The sequence below is a fragment of the Oryzias latipes genome, chromosome 2 (assembly GCF_053564925.1).
Source record: "Oryzias latipes strain Hd-rR chromosome 2, Olatipes_Hd-rR_3.1".
NCBI lineage: Eukaryota > Metazoa > Chordata > Actinopteri > Beloniformes > Adrianichthyidae > Oryzias > Oryzias latipes.
Window position 1 is genome coordinate 9,264,966 of NC_136238.1, and position 19,074 is coordinate 9,284,039.

General features: G+C 38.3%; 1 protein-coding gene across 3 annotated transcripts in view; it reads right to left on the reverse strand.

Annotated features, from left to right (window-relative positions):
- Positions 1 to 530: 530 nt before the first annotated feature.
- Positions 531 to 19,074, reverse strand: part of slitrk5 (SLIT and NTRK like family member 5) — a 162,863-nt gene continuing 144,319 nt past the window's right edge. For 2 of the 3 annotated variants that reach the window (XR_013654064.1, XR_013654062.1), the window contains 2 exons: positions 10,602 to 10,724; positions 531 to 9,043 (listed from right to left, as the gene is read on the reverse strand). The gene's annotated coding sequence lies outside the window, so the exon portion shown is untranslated. Of the gene's footprint in view, positions 9,044 to 9,109; positions 10,725 to 19,074 lie in introns of those variants that run through there. The other variant, XR_013654059.1, reaches the window with a different exon arrangement.

The window sequence follows — 19,074 nt, forward strand, 5'->3', positions numbered from 1 at the left end:
TATATGAATAGTTGACTTTTTGATCCCTATTTCCTCCCGGAAACAAACCTGTCATGTTCAAATGAGCATAGATTAACTTTTAAAAGAGATTTTTTAGATTTTCCAAACAGCAAGCTACATTCACTCTGAAAACCTGGTTAAAATAGCAATATTTAAAAGGATTTGATTCCTTTTGTTCTGAATTATTAGTCAATTTTAATGTCGTTCAGTGACATTAAGGAGGACAGGGCAACGCATTTATTTCTACCAATCCTTTTGGAATTAGTGATTCATGTCTCATCTTAATTTTTTCTACCAATTTAATCAATAAAACCTTCATGGCTCTGAAGATATACTCAGATTTTTCCAAAAAGCTTTGTCTTTTGTCCTGCTACAAGATTAAAAAGCTTATTCTAACAAAGACCAGAGACAGGTAATCAGTGTTTAAAGACAACTTGAAAGCTTTCTTTGTTTTATTTATACGCAAGGAGATTTTAGTCTGTCTTCTCTAAAGAAAGGTTTGCAGGAGTCTTTTTTATTTTTTATAATAATTTTGTTTCCTTTTTTTTCCCAAATAAAAGTAGACTACCTGGATACAGCTAATAAAGTGACTTTGATGACTCGAATTTCCATCATTATTTTCTCTCCCTTTTTTTTCTAAGTCAGAATTTGAATGTGGATCTAATTGAAGAGAAAATTTAAACTAAAAAAAGATGTTTGCCTTTGTACCTCTATCAAAAGCAACTTTTGTTTGATTGAAAATAGAAATGGATTTGAAAACAAACAAAAAGAAGAAAGACTGCCATGACGAAAGGAAAAGAAAAAATGCTTAACCTGGAGACGGTATTTTTTTCCTCCTTTGGCATTTGTGAAAATGACTCTTGTGTTTTTGTCGCTGGACAAATGACAGCAGCCAACCTGTTGCCTCATAAATACAAAACCTTGCAAAGTATACAAAGCTTCAGTGGCAGCGGACGCAAAGAAAAACATCAGGTTGAAAGGCTGGAACAACACTGTCTTTCTAACTTTGTCATCTGTGCACACAGGAGACGCACCGCAAAGACAAACATGTTTAGAATGTCACGCGGTTGGACTCGTACGTTAAAATCGCTTTCCCCCTTGGTGCGACGTGTCACTTGAAGCTTGTGCACATAACAAGGAAAAGCAACAAACCAGCGAGCAGAATCTGAAAAGCCTTCATTCACCTGCTTTATTAAGTGAGAAAATAGAAAAACCTCCATTGTGCGTCCTGTCAGTTGGAACATAGTGGTCCACCGGGGAAGGAGAAGTAAGCAGTAAACATCACAGTATCCCAGACTAAGAGGAGACGTTGTAAAATGTGCTTGAAACTGGCTTTGCAAAAAGAAAAAGAAAAAAGAAAACCCAATAACCGTTAAAAGTTTGTCAGTAACCCTGACAACCTGGGAAGGTCAAATCCTAATGCTACATTCATTTACAACATCCTTGAAAATGCACGTTCAAGCAACCACTTCTAATGAAGAGTCTATGAAAATGTGTATTAATGTGTGTTTTGGTCTTCCGCGTTCAAAACTCTCAAGATCACGTGTTGCTATGCTAGTTTTTAAGTTCGTTTCTGGGCTCTACATACAAGCCATTGAACTCGGGGTGAAAGTTGAACCAGTTTTGGGATTTGGTAAGGACGTGCTATTGGTAATGTCCTTTTAATACACAGAAGAGCCAATTGTTTGATCGATCATGAAGAAAACATTAATAATTACGGCTTATGTATAGTCTGAATTATATGACATCAAGTCTTCCATTTATCTAAACAGAGCTGTGAAAGAAAAAGCCTGGCATAAGATTTGCCAGATTTGCACCACTTTGACATTTCGCACCAAGCCTCTTTCAACTGTGAGTAGATGTGATATTGAATCCATGTGGGGTTGGAGCTTGTAAAATGTTTGTTTCCTTTAGCGTTTATTTTTGTTTATTTATTTTTTCCTGATGCTTCGTAACTAAATGTATGGCTTCTTACACAATCAAAAAAGTTTTTCTTCACTAGAGGAAGAAAAAAACTGTACAGCAAGACATAATTCTACAAATTAATTTCAATTACTTACTCTAATTGTTTAGGCACTGTAGTTAAATGATTCAATTACATACATGAATGTTTATGTGTTTATTTAAGTATCCCTATTCGTGTTTTTACCAATGTAAAAACCACTCTTCCTGGGGTCAACTTTTAAAAATACACAGGTATTTACAAGAATTTTAAGTAAAGTTGACAATATAAATATAGGACATCCATGGCTGCAATGCGAAGATGATGTATACAGACAGCACCAAGTGTGTCATTGACTCCATGAAAAGACCATGAAAGACTTTGATGCATCCAGTTAATAGTCTTAAAAGGACATGCTAAAGCCAGTCTTTTTGTCCCATTCAGCACCATCAGAGGTTTGCGGGGAGCTTGTGGTTCAACTAGCATGTTTTCTACGTCACAAATACGATCTTTATCAATGCTACAAGAACATGTTATAAACACTAAAAACTCAATCGTATTTGGAGTGGGTGTTTAAGTTATTTTTTGGCTGCACTTGACGAAACAACAGAACAGTGGTCCAAGTAAGACTGAAGACTGGACTTGTTTGGACTTCTACTTGTTTCTGTTGACATGTTAGCGTTGCATCTAATCGTCTAAATGTTCCTATCATTTTATAAACAATGCTACTCATGATATTGTTAAAACTAGTGTCATACCCAACAGTTTAACCTCCTGAACTTGTTCAATTGCCTGATTCTGAAGATATGCACGTTTTAGTCTTCTCTGTCATGTCCATTAACTTGTGTTTACTTATTCTAGGTAACATAAAAATTGAGGGGGGGGGGGGTGACTAATTAGAAACCAACAAATAGTTAAAATAATCCCACTGGGCTTTTTCACTCATCAAAGTCAGTGGATTTGCAAACTGGGTTTAATGCAAACCAATGGGCAGCCCAGCTTTTATTGTCACTACGGATTTCCTCCTACTTGTTGAGTAAAAAGACCTTAAGTTGGAGGCTTAGAGGCAGAGATCCTGCCCTAAGTGGAGGAGTTAAAGTATCTTGGGTTTTGTTCCTGAGTGAGTTACGGATAGAGATTGACAGGTGAATTTCTGTATTGGGTCCATTATATTCAGAAGGAGATGAGTTGAACGGCAAAGCTCTTGATTTACTGGTTAATCTATGTTCCCATCCTCACTTTTGGTCATGAGCTTTGGGTCATGACCACAAGTATAAGATCCCAGGTAGAAGCAGCTAAAATGAGTTTCTTCCACAGGGAGGGCCTGCTGCTCCCCCAGAGATAAGGTGCAGAGCTCAATCACCAGAGAGGAGCTTGGAGGGGAGCCACTGATCCTCCACATAAACATAGGCCAGTTGAGGTGGCTCAGGCATCTCTTTTGAAAGTGTCTTGGAAGCTTCCCGTGGGAGGTATTCCGGGCACGTCCCACCAGGAGGAGGTTCTGGAGAAGATCCAAGACACACCGGAGGGACGATGGGTTTCAGCTGGGCAGAGACTTTGCTCATCTCTGCACAGACTTCTGCCCCAACGACCTGGCTCCAGATTAGCGAACGAAGATGGACAGATGGGTTTACTGGAGCCAGGGGCAGTTTATATAGCAACCACTCGCTAGCTAGTTGCAGTACATTTTTTAAAAGAAAACAAACTTTTAGTCAGGTTCCCAAACACTTTCAATTTCATATCCAAAAGCAAATTTTTAACCAATTTTTTTATGCTTTCTGAAAAGTGAGGTGTAGTCTGTAAATACTTGAAGACACCATTTTTAAGGCTTTTTTAGAAAAAAAAATCTTTACCATTATATTTGGGGTAAAAATTGGTATTTAGATGCTATTTCCAACTAAAATGTAATAAATAAAATAAAACAAGCAGTTTAAAATAATTCAAACATGAATAAAACATTTACAGAAATAATTAAAATGATTTGTAAGCTTGAGTTAAATCTGTACTTTCAAAGACTTCAATGATTTTTTTTTTTTTAACATGACCTTGTGGCATTTTTCTGATGATAGGAGACATTTATTAAGAAAGTTAGGCTTAGAATTGTATTTCTGACTATTTCTTTATTTAACTTGTTGCAAAGTAGGAGCAGGTAAAAAAATACTATTTGAAAAAATGATATTTGTGATGAAGAGTAAACGATGAGTTATGTTCAAACTACATCCATGTACAACTTCCTTTTCCTCGTCTGATCTGGCATTCGGTTAAAAAAGAAAGATATTTCTTGCTATTTTTGTTGCACTGGTAATGTTAAGTTGGTGGTGTGAAAGGCTGTAAGCTAGCAGAAGAGCATGTAAACAGAGACCTCTCACTAAAGGGGGTCGCTCCATGCCAGTGGACGACCCCCTTACCTTAGAGGTGAATTTCTAATGATCTTGTGCTGCTCTGCAGAAACTGTGTCCGAGAAAACAACAACAACATTTTGGCTAAAATGGTATAGTCATAATTAAAAGACCACTGGGAACGTTTTGAAAATAGATCAAAAGATGATCAGAGTGGGACTTTAAACACCTAGCCTGCATGGTAGATGGTAGAGAAGCCTCTCCTTTACTTACAAAAACTTGTTTTTTTTTACATGAAATCTAACTAGATGCTACTTATTTATAGCATATTTAAAACTAAGACTTTATTTCCCTAAAAAAAGACCATTTTGTAATGAATCTGTTCCAACCCCCTTGTCACTGAAGTTGACAGTGTGCGTTGCCTGCTTAGCTTTGTCGGTAGAGTGTAACCAAGGTTGCCGCTCCGTGCTGCTCGGCTACAGCACCGATCAATGGCATCAGCTGCTTCAGTGAGCACATCCTCTCTTTCAGCCCAAGATGTTTGTCATCTCAAAATGGACCCTCGCGCACATCAGAGTCTTTGCGCAAGACGTCTGTCTTTAAACACTATTAACCCCAGCATGTGTGCAGCATAACTCAAGTCCCAAGATGTGGCGCGGTAATAAATGCAAGCTGGGAAAACACAAGGATTGTGTTAGCCTTTTGATTTTTTTTTAAATGACTGCATGCTTCAGCCCTTTATTTCAATTACATGTACTGTAATTTATATTCCATCCAGCTGTGCCTTGAAACTTGAGTATTCCATTAAAATGGGCATCACGCCTCCTTTTATATGTCACTACATGGTTGTACAGTTAAAAGGGCAAACCTAATTTGCGCTGCTACATGGCAGCACGCCACAATTTAATGGAAGAAGGAGGAATTTATAAGAAGCATATCAAATTTGTGTTATGTTTCACCATAACAGCCTCCTACTTGATATTTATTTCAGCGGGTAGATTGAGCTAAAGCAGACTGGGTGCATTCCTCCCACTGGTAGGAAAAGTCTGCTTCTGCTGGAGCATTAAAATAATGTGCTTATTTTGATTTACAAAACATGTTAAACAGAACTGCAGTGGATTATTTTAGGGGGATATCTGGCACCTACAATTATAGAGCTAAGGATAGGAAGTCGCAGCAGGGCCTGTGAGCTGGGATGATAAGGCTTAAGCTGCTGGGAGCCACCAGTGCATGCTGGGTTTTACTGGTTTGTGGTCACAGATATCTGTGACAGTGGATTGAACCAAATGTTGTGTGTTTTTTTTTTAGGTATTGTATCCATTTTCTGTCAGTTTGTTTTGAAAAGGACAATGCCAAATACAGCTTGTCTCAAAGAAACACAAATAGAGTAGAAAAAGGCAACAAACTAAACTTCTAGATAGGTTTTATAATCAGATTAATTGTATGAGATAATTGGAATCCAATTTTGTCCAGACAATTCCAATAAAGCCCCAAAAAAGCCATCATATTATTCATGGCCTATTTGAAGGAACAGAAAACTGCATCTACCAGGCACTTGAGCAACCATATAGAGTAGGGGTGTCAGAATTCTAGGCCTCGTCCAACACGTTTTCCAACCAACCTGCCACTGAAGCTCCTTAATGGCTAAACACACCTGATCCAGGTTATCAGCAGCAAATAAGACATGATTTCTGGCAAACCACCAGGATGCCGACTCTTGAGACCTGGAGTTTGATGCCCCTGGTGTTAAGGAAAAACTCGCTATTAAGGAAGAATAATCTGAAAAAAGAGCTTTCAACAGAAACACAAAATTGGGTTGTTTTCACACTAGAACAGTCACAAGGGCTTTGTTCAATTAGGTGGGGCCAAATAAGCAGAATCATCCGAGGGAGTTCAGTTGTTTGGTCCCCATCAGAGCTCAGGTGAGCTTTAACACTAGGAAGACACACTTTTTTAGGAATTAAACTTGGATGAACTATCGTCAGTGTGAGGGTAACCATCTGCAGCAGTCCAGTTTAAAAAATGTTCTTGTTTCAAATGCTTCAATCTAACGTGCTAATGCTTTTTCCCCCAAAAAACATGATTATCAGTGACAAAAGCTTCAAGCCAACAACTCCATTTAAAAAAAAAATCGGGTTAATTTGTGATTCTTATCAAAGTAACTTTCAAGCTTTTGCTTCCGTCAAAATTAATTCTCACCGCTGAATACTCACATTTCCACTTGACAGATCGGGCCATTTGGAAGTGACTTTTTTCCAATTTTTATCTGCCAAGAGGTGAACCTTGTCCTGACTGACTGACAACATGCAGCAAGAAAAGCCTGAATAAATCAAATGTGCTGACTCTGTGTCTTAGTCAGAAAGTCAAAGAGCGGCTCCCGCTGCCACAACGCCTCCATACTTTGTTATCCTGACAGGCAAGGCTGGTCCAACCAGCGGTATGTTGAAAAGAGTCATAAGAAGCCGTGTTCCCCAGTGCTAAAGACTAACATATTGTTGTGTCAGACAGCTGGGGCCCTTTTGCTTTGAGCGCAAAAGACAAAACTAGACTCTACTGTACAGCAGTTTATGTATTGGAATTACCAGCAGAGAAAAATGAGACGAGTATTACATGAAAACAGATCCGTGTTTGGTTGAGATATTTTGGTTGTTTTTCCACATATTTTAGCTAGTAGAAAGAAATTCGACAGTGATGGATGGATATTTAAAAAATAGACTATAAGGATCTGTGCTGTCATTCCACCTGTTTGATTTCATGTTTATCAGAGAATCCTATGCAAAGGAAGGGTTAATGAAAGGAAGTCGTGCCCAGTAGATTACTGACTATTATACTGTCCATCACAACAGCTCAGTAGAGTCAGATCTATTGGTTGCAGATTGAACAAAACATATAAAATCTACAGCATTGCACAGCTAATTTTGCCGAAAAGCCAGATCTTGCAAGAAATCAAGACTGAAAAAAAAATAACTGGCTTGTCCCTCGGTGAAGGTCCTCATTTATCCAGTAGTTGGATCGTTGCAATTGGACATAAAATCTTCTTACTTGAAAGGTTTTGCCAATAACGCAATTTGCTTCATAAGTCTGTCATCAGTTCAGACTGAATGATGAAGCAACTTTTAAGAATACGATTTTTAGTCCAGTTGTCATCACTCAACGTCAAGAGCCTCTAGTCCTGGGCTGTGTGCGAACTATCCCAACAGTGTAGGTCTTCCATTATTCTTTCTCTCGTTGCTTTCCCTACCCTCCTAATTCCTGGCCAATGACTGAAACGATCTTTAGTCACTTTGCTTGTTTACAAGCCTTGTTTCCAAACAGAAATGTTTGGTTGAAGGACAGTCTGAATACAGACCAAGCACAAGGTTCCGGACTGGATCAGGACCAAATTAAGTGGATTCAGTCCACATACATCGATGTATTTTTTCAGTCTGAAGGCATAGGGGGGACAAATTTCCGTTACCGATAGTCTGTGAAATGTGTTTTTGGACTGTGAGAGGTGGCCAAATTGCCTGGAGAAAACCCTACTCAGAAAGGGATCCAGTCAGAATTTGAACTAAAGCCTATGTGCTAGTGTTAAACCCCTACACCACTGTGATGTCCACATTTATATTGATCAGATATTGAATTATGGATATACTGATCTCGCAAAGTATTTCTGGGATGCTAAGGGAAATAGAAGACACCTGAGCCTTGTAAAAGCTGGCAAGACGAGGTTGGCCTAAGCAGTATTGGGCTTTGGGCTCATCGAAGCAGAGAACTCCACTTTCTTTTTTTTTGTCAATCTGAAACGAGCTCAGAATAACTGTGCTGTAATTCATTCATTGTAAAGCTTCAAATTATAGTCAGATCTGGAGGTGTAAACAAATGCTGTAATGTCACGTTGGGCTTCTGCTCGTATGTGCCGAGAGAACCCATCGTGGAACAAATGTAGGTCTGAGCAGTAGGCGTTAGTGACGAGCAAGAGATAGGGAAGAAGATGGATACAAATGGTCAGAAATGTGGAAAGAGACACACATGCCTTTTGGCAGCACATCAAACGTGGGAGCACTGTAATCTCGCATGGAGTCGCAACGAAGAAAAAGCAGCAGAACCTCTTGAGAGCAGAGGAAAGGCAGGAAACAAATGGAAAAATAGAGGGCTGGCGTAAAACAAGTCCTGCCAGGAACTTGAGCTTTAAGGCTAGTGCCTTCAATCGGAGGAGAAAAGAGAAAAAAAAAAATCTACATAAATGCAACTCAATACAGAAAGAATTATTTAAAGGATGATTCAGAAGGGGAAGAAGAAAGGAAGCAGAACAGGAGAAAAAGGCACAAAGTACAGTGGGGGAGTAGGGAGATGTGAAGCAAATATAAAAGGATGGAGGATAAGAGGTTACTGGTGATGAGCTGATGATAACATAAAAAGGCAAAGAAGTGAAAAATGTAGGGCAGCAAGTCACTCCAAAAGAGTTGAAGCTGCTCCCTTCTCTTGCCAGCTAATTAGCATGCCAGTGCCCTTAAACAAGGCGTTGAACCAGCAGTTGCTGCTCTGATATGGGCACTGTCCAGGAGCTGGAGGCTGTGTCTGTGCTGGGCAGCTCCCACGTCAGCCGCTGCCTTCCCCTGCAGCCCCCCTCCCAAGAGCTACAGCTGTAAATAACCGTACACTTTCACAGGCTGCAGTAGGCAACTCCACTCGCATCGGTCCTTCATCTGTACGTGTTCCTCCAGCTCAGCCGCAAAGAAACTTTTCAAAGACCTTTGGTGAAGTTCTGATGGTGCGGAAACTGAAAAAACAAAAAAGCAACCAAACAAAAACAACAGTTTGGCTTTCATTTGTTTTTAGTGTTTTTTTCTGAAACAGGGGGCTAAACTCAAAGGCAGAAAAACCTTTATGAATTTACACAAATGAAAAAAAAGATAAACAGGCAGAATTTGAATTATTCCCATTTTTTGGGAGGATGGGATGATCCAGTGTGGTGAGGGCTGCAAGTACAAAAGCATCTCACTTCGATGTAAATCATCTGTTCGTGATTTTTTTTTCTTAAACATATTCTTGTGGCATTTTTATTATGATGATGGGGGAGATACATTGAGAAAAAATAGCTCAAAATTGCAGTTCTGAATAATTATTTTAATCGGCCCAGCTTAATGGGTCCATTTTATAATGGAAACGCTCAAAGTGCAGGACTGGACCGTACCATACTGGACCGTACCAGACCCTACAGCTCAGTGGAAACGAGGCTTAACTGGGGATGAGGTAACAGACACAACAAAGATCTTTTTATTTATTGGTACCGTTTTATATGGTGGAGCTGGTTATTAACATAATCGTGCATTATTTTAAGTAACATTTGTGCATTACATAATCAAACAAGCCGCAAATTTGGCATGGATGCATCTTAGGATCCGATTTTAGAACAGCACGTTAGCCTCAAGTAATTCAAGATTTTATGGTTGTGCCTGGGGCATAAAGATACGAAATATTTTTGGAACAATTGAATGTTTGACCGCCATATTTACAAATGTCTGCCACTTTGGATTTTTCTTGTGGCTAACATCCTTTTCTGAAAGAAAGGATCCTGAGGTACATCCATGGTTAATTTGGTGCCTGTACCACAAATGAACGATTTGTGTGAAATAGCAACCCAACCGACTCCATAAATAAGAAAATGGCGGGCTATCTTCGTTTTTCACTCTCTGTGGCGTCGACGACCTGACTGGGTTTTCACCAGAGTAGAGTGGTTTGAGTCCCATAAAAATGGAGATGGAAAGCATCTTTTCTCGTCTGTCAATTACCCTTTTTTTAACCTCTTCTGAAAGACATCATGTTCTCCTTGATCTCGCCTATTTTTGAAACACCTGAAGGAGTTAAGATTCTCCTTGTGTGCAGGGAGGGGGTGGAAGAGGTGGCACAGGAACATTGAGAGGGGATACCATGTGCTCAGATATGTGTGGGTAATACAGTTCTCCAACAGCAATGATGCTATTTGCACAGAGTGTTTGCTTTAATTGTGAAAGTGACACCAGTGATGTGAGAAGACGAAAATAACATCTTGTCCTTTTGAGCAAACATAACATTTCATTAAGATGTCCTGGTGTGAGTAAACTAACAAAACAACCACCAAGGTGCTATTAATGTGCTCTTTTTAGTCTTGCTTCCCACTGACACATGGAAATGCCACAGGTGCACACGACTGTGTTGTTTCACTAAGGCCACATAGATGCATTTAAACAACACTGTACGTGACATTTCCCCAAGGAGAAAGGGTTTTGAAAGAGCAATCCATTTTTTTTTTTTTTTGTCACAAACCACTGAGACCCAACACAATAAAAAGCACTCACTCATTGTCTTTCACCTTAATTAAGCCATCCATCACCGGCTGACTGATGCGAGGGAATAGTCTAAAGCAGAGGCTTCAGGGGACAGTGGGAGCAAACACCCAGCAAGTTCTCCAACATGGACATCTGTAAATTAAAACAAACCATAAAAATACTTCATTTGAGAAGATAAAGGACTGGTGGAAAAAGGTCATACTATCTTTTTTTTTTCCTGGTTTAAACCTGAATAGAAGCTATTTTTATTTTTATGAATCTTTAAATGACTAAACACATCCTAAACGTACATTCAACCAAACGGGATTGACACTCATGTTATGCACAACAATGCAGAATGTATTAGTATTAACTGATTTGTTGATACAATATCCACAGAGAAAAAAGAATAAGAAGAGCATTTCCGTTATCACAATGCAATTTTTAAAATATAAAACAAGCCACCAAAGGCTATCATCTCCTTGAGCCCAGTTCGGTTTGATGTTTTATTTACATGGTCGCTGTTGGTTAACCATTTCCAACAACCTCAAATACAAGGAGAGATGTCACATAGTAGGCGTATGTTACACCAGTCCAGTTAGTCATCAGACAAGAGTCCAAAAATCCCTGTTGAGACTTGCCAATTTAAAAGGGCCATGTGGCAGATTTGTTCCAAAAAGGTTTTAAAAACATTTTTTCTTCTTTTTTTTAGCTTTAACACCTCACTAACAGCTTTAAAGTTTTTTTTTTCCTCCCATTTTCTTTCTACTGAGTTATGTTTGTAGAGTCACAGATGAAACCTACTTATGTTGGTAGCTTTAGGTTGCCATAGTGACAATTTGTGCCAAAATGAAGTTCATTTTACCCATTGACTGTATAAGAAAACAGGACTGAGTAAGTGTGGCATCACCTATTACTGAAGCTTACTTATTTTTCCAACTAAATGAATTATATTCAGTCACCACTTTTTCGTGATATGGCCATCTCCATGTTTGAACCAGAAATTTTCAGTAAGCAGTGATTGGTCCAAATCATTCTGAGTCTTCATTTCTATGGCAACCACTGTCTCCAATCAGGAGTGATCTTTTTAGAAGACCACATCCCTTCCACTATAAGCAGCTCGAATGTTTGACGCAAAACCATCTATTTTTTTTCGGTCATATGATAGGTCAGTTTATAACTTGAATAATTTGCACTGAATGAGTGAGGGGTCTTTCAGTCCAGGTCTCATCTACAGTCAAGGATTTTCTTTGACTTGAAAAAATACTGTGAATCAGTACGCAGCGGTAGAGGGGTCAACCTCTGATTCAGAAGATTGCAGGTTCGATTTTTGCCTTAACTGCCATGTTTCAAAGTGACCTTGGGCAAGACATTGAATCCCGCCTTGCTTATGGTGGGTACAGGTTGGCACCTGTGTTCTTTATGAAAAGACTTTATAATTAAGATTAGACTAAAAGTATGCGGGAGATTCCAAGTTTTTGTCCAATTCAAGTCCTCTCTAAAACCAAATTTTCATGGCAATTGGTCACCACTACTGAGTATTGGGGTTACTTTGTCAGATGTAGTCATACATTAAATGGATGCTCAGTATGGGGAGTACACTCAATTTGTTAGTACAATCTGTTGGTCACTTACAATGGCCAGTAATAAAATGCTGATAGCAATAATTTGACCCAATTAGAATGAACTGGTTCAATTAGTTTAAAACCAAGAGAACATAACTGAGCTCAATTATGCCAAACTATAGGGTCAAATCACAATTGGGAAACTTAAACTGACTTTTTTGTTTTGGTTGTTGCAAATACAATGTATCTATATTCATCTTTAGCAACCTTAGTAAATCGATTACCTACATATGAATATCTGCTGTGACACTTTGTAAAATAAGACCACGAAACATGCATGTGTCCGTTTTGCAGTGAGACTCCCCAGAGAATTTATCCTGTTCCCCCCCCCGAGAGACAGTCCTCCCCGCCTGCCGCTCATCTGATCAAAGCAAACCAGAATAGAATTTTGTCAAATTGAAGTCTAAATTTTTCAAATAAATACCCTGTCACAGCTTGTTCTCCTATTGCACTGTTGAAACTTGTCACTCACTATTACTCTGCAAAGTCACAATGTATCAGGTAAAAAAGGGGAAAAGTGAGTTGGCACTGAAGGGAGAAAACGTCCATGCTGTAGAGTAAAAGCATTGAGGAGTGTCAAAACCAGGGAATCTAAGCTTTCAGGCTGATTCACATGTTTTTAAAAAGAGCCACAAACACCACCAGCTGTAAAAAGACGTTTGCAATCATTAAATTTCAGTAAAACAAAATGATGTGACACGGACCAAAATGCAGAGGAGTCTTAAAATCTCCAAAAACTAAGGAAACTATCCCTGAGCTAATGCTGGTAAACACCACGTCTAAGCTGGAAAACTGGAACAGAGCTGTGTGGAAAAGACTCAAAAAGAGAGGAGGATGAGAAAAGGAGTGTTTTTTTGGGTTGTCTTTTCCCGTTGAAATATCAAAGTCTCTATCTGATAAAAAGTCATGCAGTTATCAGTTTCTTCAGTATTTGAAGCAAATTCTTAGGAAAAACAACATGTTACAGTTCTTCAAATGACCACCAAAGCCTGGTTTCAAAAGGAGTTACATAATATTTTCTCTAACTTTATTTTTGTTTTGGCAACACATTTTGATCTACCTTCTTTTATTTATGAACATTCAGATTTGGCGTGTTTTTTTATTTTTTTCACCATTTTTTGGTATGTGGGATGATTCAACAAAATGCTTTTTTCCTTTTGGTCTACTACGGAAGACGCCACACGGAACTTTATTTGCAAGAAGCACTTTGGTAGGAAAGTACTTGATTACAATTTTATCAGAAAACCATCTTACTTTGATATTTTTTAGTTCCATCATACGAGAAATTTTTCTGGAAAACATAAATCATGACCTATAATTCTAATTCTAACCTAAAAATTGCTGTGAAAAGGCTCATTTTGAGATCTTATAATTTAAATTTGTGACTCTGTAGTAAAAGAGAAAAAATACAACTAAAAACAGCAACTAATAACAGACTCCCAACCTTTACTTTTACCCCACATGGCGGAATTATTTTTAATCGAAAACAATTAAGAAAAATAAATAAAAATAAATAAAAAAACACAAGACAAAAACATCAGTTCCAGATTGCTGCGAGGTCGCGCAGTGATGATGTCATAGCAGCGATGATGGACCCAAGGCGTGTTGCACATACTAGGACACGGAGGCTATACATGTCCGAATTCCTTCACTAGTCAGCACATAGTAAACTACAAAGTGAGTCCGCCATTTAGTGCTGTCCGAATCTACAATTCCAAAATAAAGTGCCTTAAAAATTTCCCAGAGGTCTCTGCAATAAACCAGTGTACATTGATGCTAACTAAATTAGCGAATGTAGAGCACTATGCATTGAGTTTAAACAATTTTTACCAAAAAATGTATTCAAATGCATTTTTTTTTTAATATACCATTAATGTTTTAATTTTCAGAACGTAGTGGAGTCATGAAAAGTTGTTGAAAAGTTGCTTTTAAAATCCAAAATTTGCACCGTATAATTTTTTAATAGTTAGGGAGAAGGGTGGGAATTCAGTCATAGCCTGAAACATGCACTGAGAGTGATATATAATGAAAAGTTCATGCAAGTGACCACCTGGACCCATGTTTTTTTATGTTTGAGAATGCGAAAGAATAAGAATGTGATAAATGGTTTTAAAAAAGCACTAATTTGCATGTAATTAATTAATTTCAATTAACTACATAGTCTGACACTCCAAATTGTTTCAGATCCCTAAAATACAGCATACTTTCATTACATTCTCTAAGATGTATTAGTCTGTCAGCAGGTTTTCGTTTAGGAGCGGAAACCCTGAATTTCCCCAAAGTCCGCCTCTGAAAGGATCTTAACTGAAGGAGCTGAGAAACTTCTGCATACGTTGTAGTAAATGTACCTGTTTCGTAGCAGTTCCTGATCTTATGAGATTCCAGTGTTGACTTTTGACGATCATAGTTCATGAGTGAAAATTGACTGTTTTTCCCATTGCAATCTTTTCTCTTTGCTATCAGTAACTGAATTAAAAATGTGTTTTAAAAAAATAGGCAATACACTGCAAAAACTTAGAAATAAGTAAACAATTCCGACCATGTTCGCAGATTTTCTTTAAAGAAGCAAAAGTCTGCCTATTATTCGAGAAAAACTGCCTTACCAAAAATTCTTATTTTGAAATAAAAATATTAGTCACTAAGACGAGTTTTTTTAATTTAAGTTTTAAGTAAGATATTGTTGAACCTTAAAAAAGTCTTGAGTTTCTTAGGGTTCACATTTTCTTCAAAAAACATTTTATTTTCAATGCAAGACATTACACATTGTCAACGTTTTTGGTGTAGTGTTACATAATTGTAAACAGTTGAAAGTGTTTTGTTTTCAGATTGATTAGGAGTTCTTAAATTGACAAATGCAACAAATATCATTTATTTCATCTACAAGATAAAGACAAATTGATTTTTTTTTCTTTAACATCTTTCTTGCTGTGCTTTAACCTTAAATGCAAATTGAAGCTTCATGAACATAAAACCATAAAGATTTAAAATGGTTAAGTTTGATTATTTCTTTAGCTACTAGTCAGTATATTTAAGCAACGCATGTTTGAAGTTAAAGGTCTTGGAAAGGTTCAGGAAATTTAAATCAAGTCTGAAATAAATAAATATATAAACAAGACAAGCTATTTAATTAGTAAAAAAGATAAACGGTTCCCAGCTTACATCTTTGTTTGAGCTGGATCTCTTACTGTTGCTCCCATGGTTTTAGACACTGGTGTGCTGGCAAACTGCCACACAAGGAGACACTATAAAGCAAGTGCATGGAGTGAAGCGCTATCTGCTGTAAATTTTCTGTAGATTCTGGCTTCTATATGCCATCTGGAACTCCATCAAAATTTCAGAGTGCATTATCCACCTTGAAAGATTGCACGCAGAGCTTTATTCTCCAATATATGGCGTCTTCACCCACACCAAATCCACCGCGGCAGGAGTTCTACTGTCTTAAGCCACACTAGTAGGAGGGTTTGTTAAGCCCGAAGTAAATCACACTAATTGTAACTGCAAGAATAATGTAAATGACGCACAGGAAACAACACTTTTTCCTCGGCAAAATGTTCATTTGCAGCAGGATTTGGCACTTTTAGCTCATAAACGTGCTGTTTTTGTTTAAGCAGTTGGTAACAATATAGCTTTTTCAAATAAATCAAGTAAGAAGATATGATGAGCTGCTGTGGAGCTGCAATGGTGGAAGGCTTTTTGCTCACCAGGCACTATGGACTATTAAGGAAATTGCATTATCTAACGTTAGCGCTTCTCCTGTTTTGGTTGTGTCAGAGGGATGGGCCTAAAAGCTTTGAAGGCTACTTTATCATAACTGATGTGGTGTACAGTTTCTGTTTATCTCTTGTGACTATACAGTTCATTGCATATTAAAAAAAACACTTGGGAATCAAACAAAACAGAGTGATGGCTAATGTAGTTAAGACCAACCAAGCTGAGAGTTACGCTCTTAGGGAAGTTCAAAAACGGCTTCTTTGCACATCCGCTTAGATGCTTTTTACAGATTTTTGTAAAAGAAAAAAAAAATAGAAAGTTCTCCTTCTATTTTTATTGTAAAATACACAACTGCTGACATTTTGGTTAAAAGAAGAAGCTCAGATATTTAAGAATTTAAAACAACTGCCATTGGTAAACTTAGGATGTATTCAGACTGGAAAGGTTCGCTGGTCTGGACTGAGTCCGCTTACTTTTGTTAGGATCGAGTCCTGAACCTTCTGTATTCCTGATTTCTGATACAAACCAAAGCTTGTAAACAAAACGTGATTCACTCATTGGCCAGGAATTACAAGGGCGGGGCAAAACAACAAGTGAAGGTATAATGGCAGTCTTCGGCTTTGCAGTCCTTGTTGATATAAACTTTATATTTCGCTGACCGATTTTGACCGTCTGTATCACTGCCTGGTACAACACTTACTTGTGTTGCTGCAAGGCGGTTACCGAGGAGACGTCAGCTAAGAGGGTACGTTGATACCCTCTTAGCCGCACTGTTTTCTCGGGAAACGGTGCGAGAAGCAATGTGTATCATGTATCAAGCCTGCATTCATCCGACCACATTGCAGAGAGTTGTTGTGCCTCATCATTATGGCTGCTTCCTTCCTAATCCATTTTGGTTCAGTTTCTCCGCTCTGAGCCCAGAGCCTATTCAGACTGAGGAAACTCAGAGGGAACTGAAGCTCAGTCCGATTGGAAAAAAACCAAGACCACCTTGATATATGGGTCTGAAGAGCGGTTTCTGGTCTGAGACCAGGGTCCACTTGAGTGTATTCAGAGTGAAAATTGGCTCAGGATTATCGGGGAAAACAAACTTTGGTTCACTTTAACCAAATTGAACCAATTTGTTCCAGTCTGAATACACCCTTAGAGGTGGAGACAAATGTTAGTAGTTTATTTTCAGTGCGTGGTGGCTGTGAATAGGACCCTCGTCTTCTGGGGCAAGGATGCCTAAAACAAAGGTGGTACACAGGAGACAGAAAATGCCTCAAATCCCCTCTCCCTTTCAAACCATATGCGTTTTGCTTTTAGAATACTTTGTCCTCCTTCAAGTGTCTACTGTCCATTGGGTGAAGGTGAACTGCTGTGTCTTGGTCTGATGTTGATGTGTTCTATACCATCCTTTCGTGGATTGGTTATTTTCTATTCAACCAAAGCGATAAAACAACGGCTGCTACCCTCCTTTGGTTAAAATTGTCAAAAATTTTGTGCTTAATGCCTTTTTCAAAAAAAACAAAACCCTGTTGTCAATTGTGTTTTTTTTTTTGTCCTCATGCCCATGCTATGCTGCTACACTAAAAAAGTTGTCTATGCAGTAACCCCTTTATTTCCCCATGGTGTCATGCTTCACTTGAGTGCCGCACTGTTTAGGCATCAAGCCATATGCACACCTATGACCATATTAACCTAGGTGAACATTCACTAGCCACCAGAGTGAGATTATGCCACCTGGCTCTTTCACTTTTACAGTTCAGCACTTATGAGATGATCTGGAACTGCGAAACCATGTACGCACTGATCCGCAGACGATATGGGAGGCAGATGTAAAGGCTAAAGGTCAGCCGTTCATCAATTTGTTATCCTTTAAGTAATGTCACCGGAGTGCGTCCATGCACGTAGAGTAGCAGCGAGCATCCTGTCTCTCTTCTTCTATCTGTCGGTGGAATACAAAGTACTAAAACACGTAAAGGGGATCACACTCTGAGCTTTGGAATTACACAAAATGTGCAAAGAGATTAGTTTCTTTGCCATCCGTCTTACGTGGATTTAGCCTCTATATTTTGTTCAGGAAGTTCTTTAATATATTTGAACTTAAAAAATAGTTGCTCCTTTTATTGTTCCGTCCGCTTAAAGATAACTTTTCCTCTGAGACTTTAAGAGGAAATAGTTTTTGTGCTTCCTAATTCCAACAGAAAATTGGCCTAACTTTGGATAAAAGTAGTACTTCCTGATCTGTGTATTAGTTTTAGCTTTTTTAATTATATTTTTATGTTAATTTATGCACACTTCAACAAAACGGGGCCTTATTAGGAAAAGGGAGTATGCTTCCATCTCTTGATTGATTTTTTTGTATTGTTTTTCTGTTGCAACTAAAATGGCCAATTTTTCATTTTATTGGAGAGTAACAAAACATATTTAAAACTTACTGTTTGGTGTGCCTTATAGATGACATACATTTGAAGGTAGAACATGTATTTGTAATGCGCCTAATAATCCGTCGCACATAGTGCAGGAAATACGACACATTAACCGAAACGATTCTGATTTCATTGTGGGAGCTTTTCCAACATGTTGAGTGGCGTTGAATGCATGCTATGTGAAAAAACTTTAACCCTGTACCATCGAAGCTTTAGCTTCAGTGTTCACTTTTTTTTTTTTTAAGTACCATCACTCTTCAACTGTTTCTGTAATTAATATTCCAGTGGATTCTAAGGCGCAGAAAAGCAGTCTTGAGGTGACATAAGTAAAAAAAAATAGACCATTGATTGACGGTACACCTTAAAAGCCGATGTGCCCAACAGTGTGGAAAATACGATTATCTGATCTTGATCAATATCAGGAAAGGCCTTGGTGTTCCTTTTGGTCTGCAGTGGCTTAAGCTCGGAATCAGTCCTGCTGCACTTGCAGCACAAATACTGTTACAGGATCAAAGGGTTCCTCATATGTTATTTTTGCCGATTGATCAGTTGCAACAGATTTATTATTGGATTGATAATTTTCAAATCATCACTCGTTATGATCACTGCTCAAACATACATATGAAAATTATGGCGATCATTCCAATGAAGTAAATTAGTGGCAGACTTGCATTAAAATGTATCAACAAACTTTTACAGGACTGTCGCACACAATGAAGGCCAGTGTTAGTAAAGAGATAGTTGATGATGTGT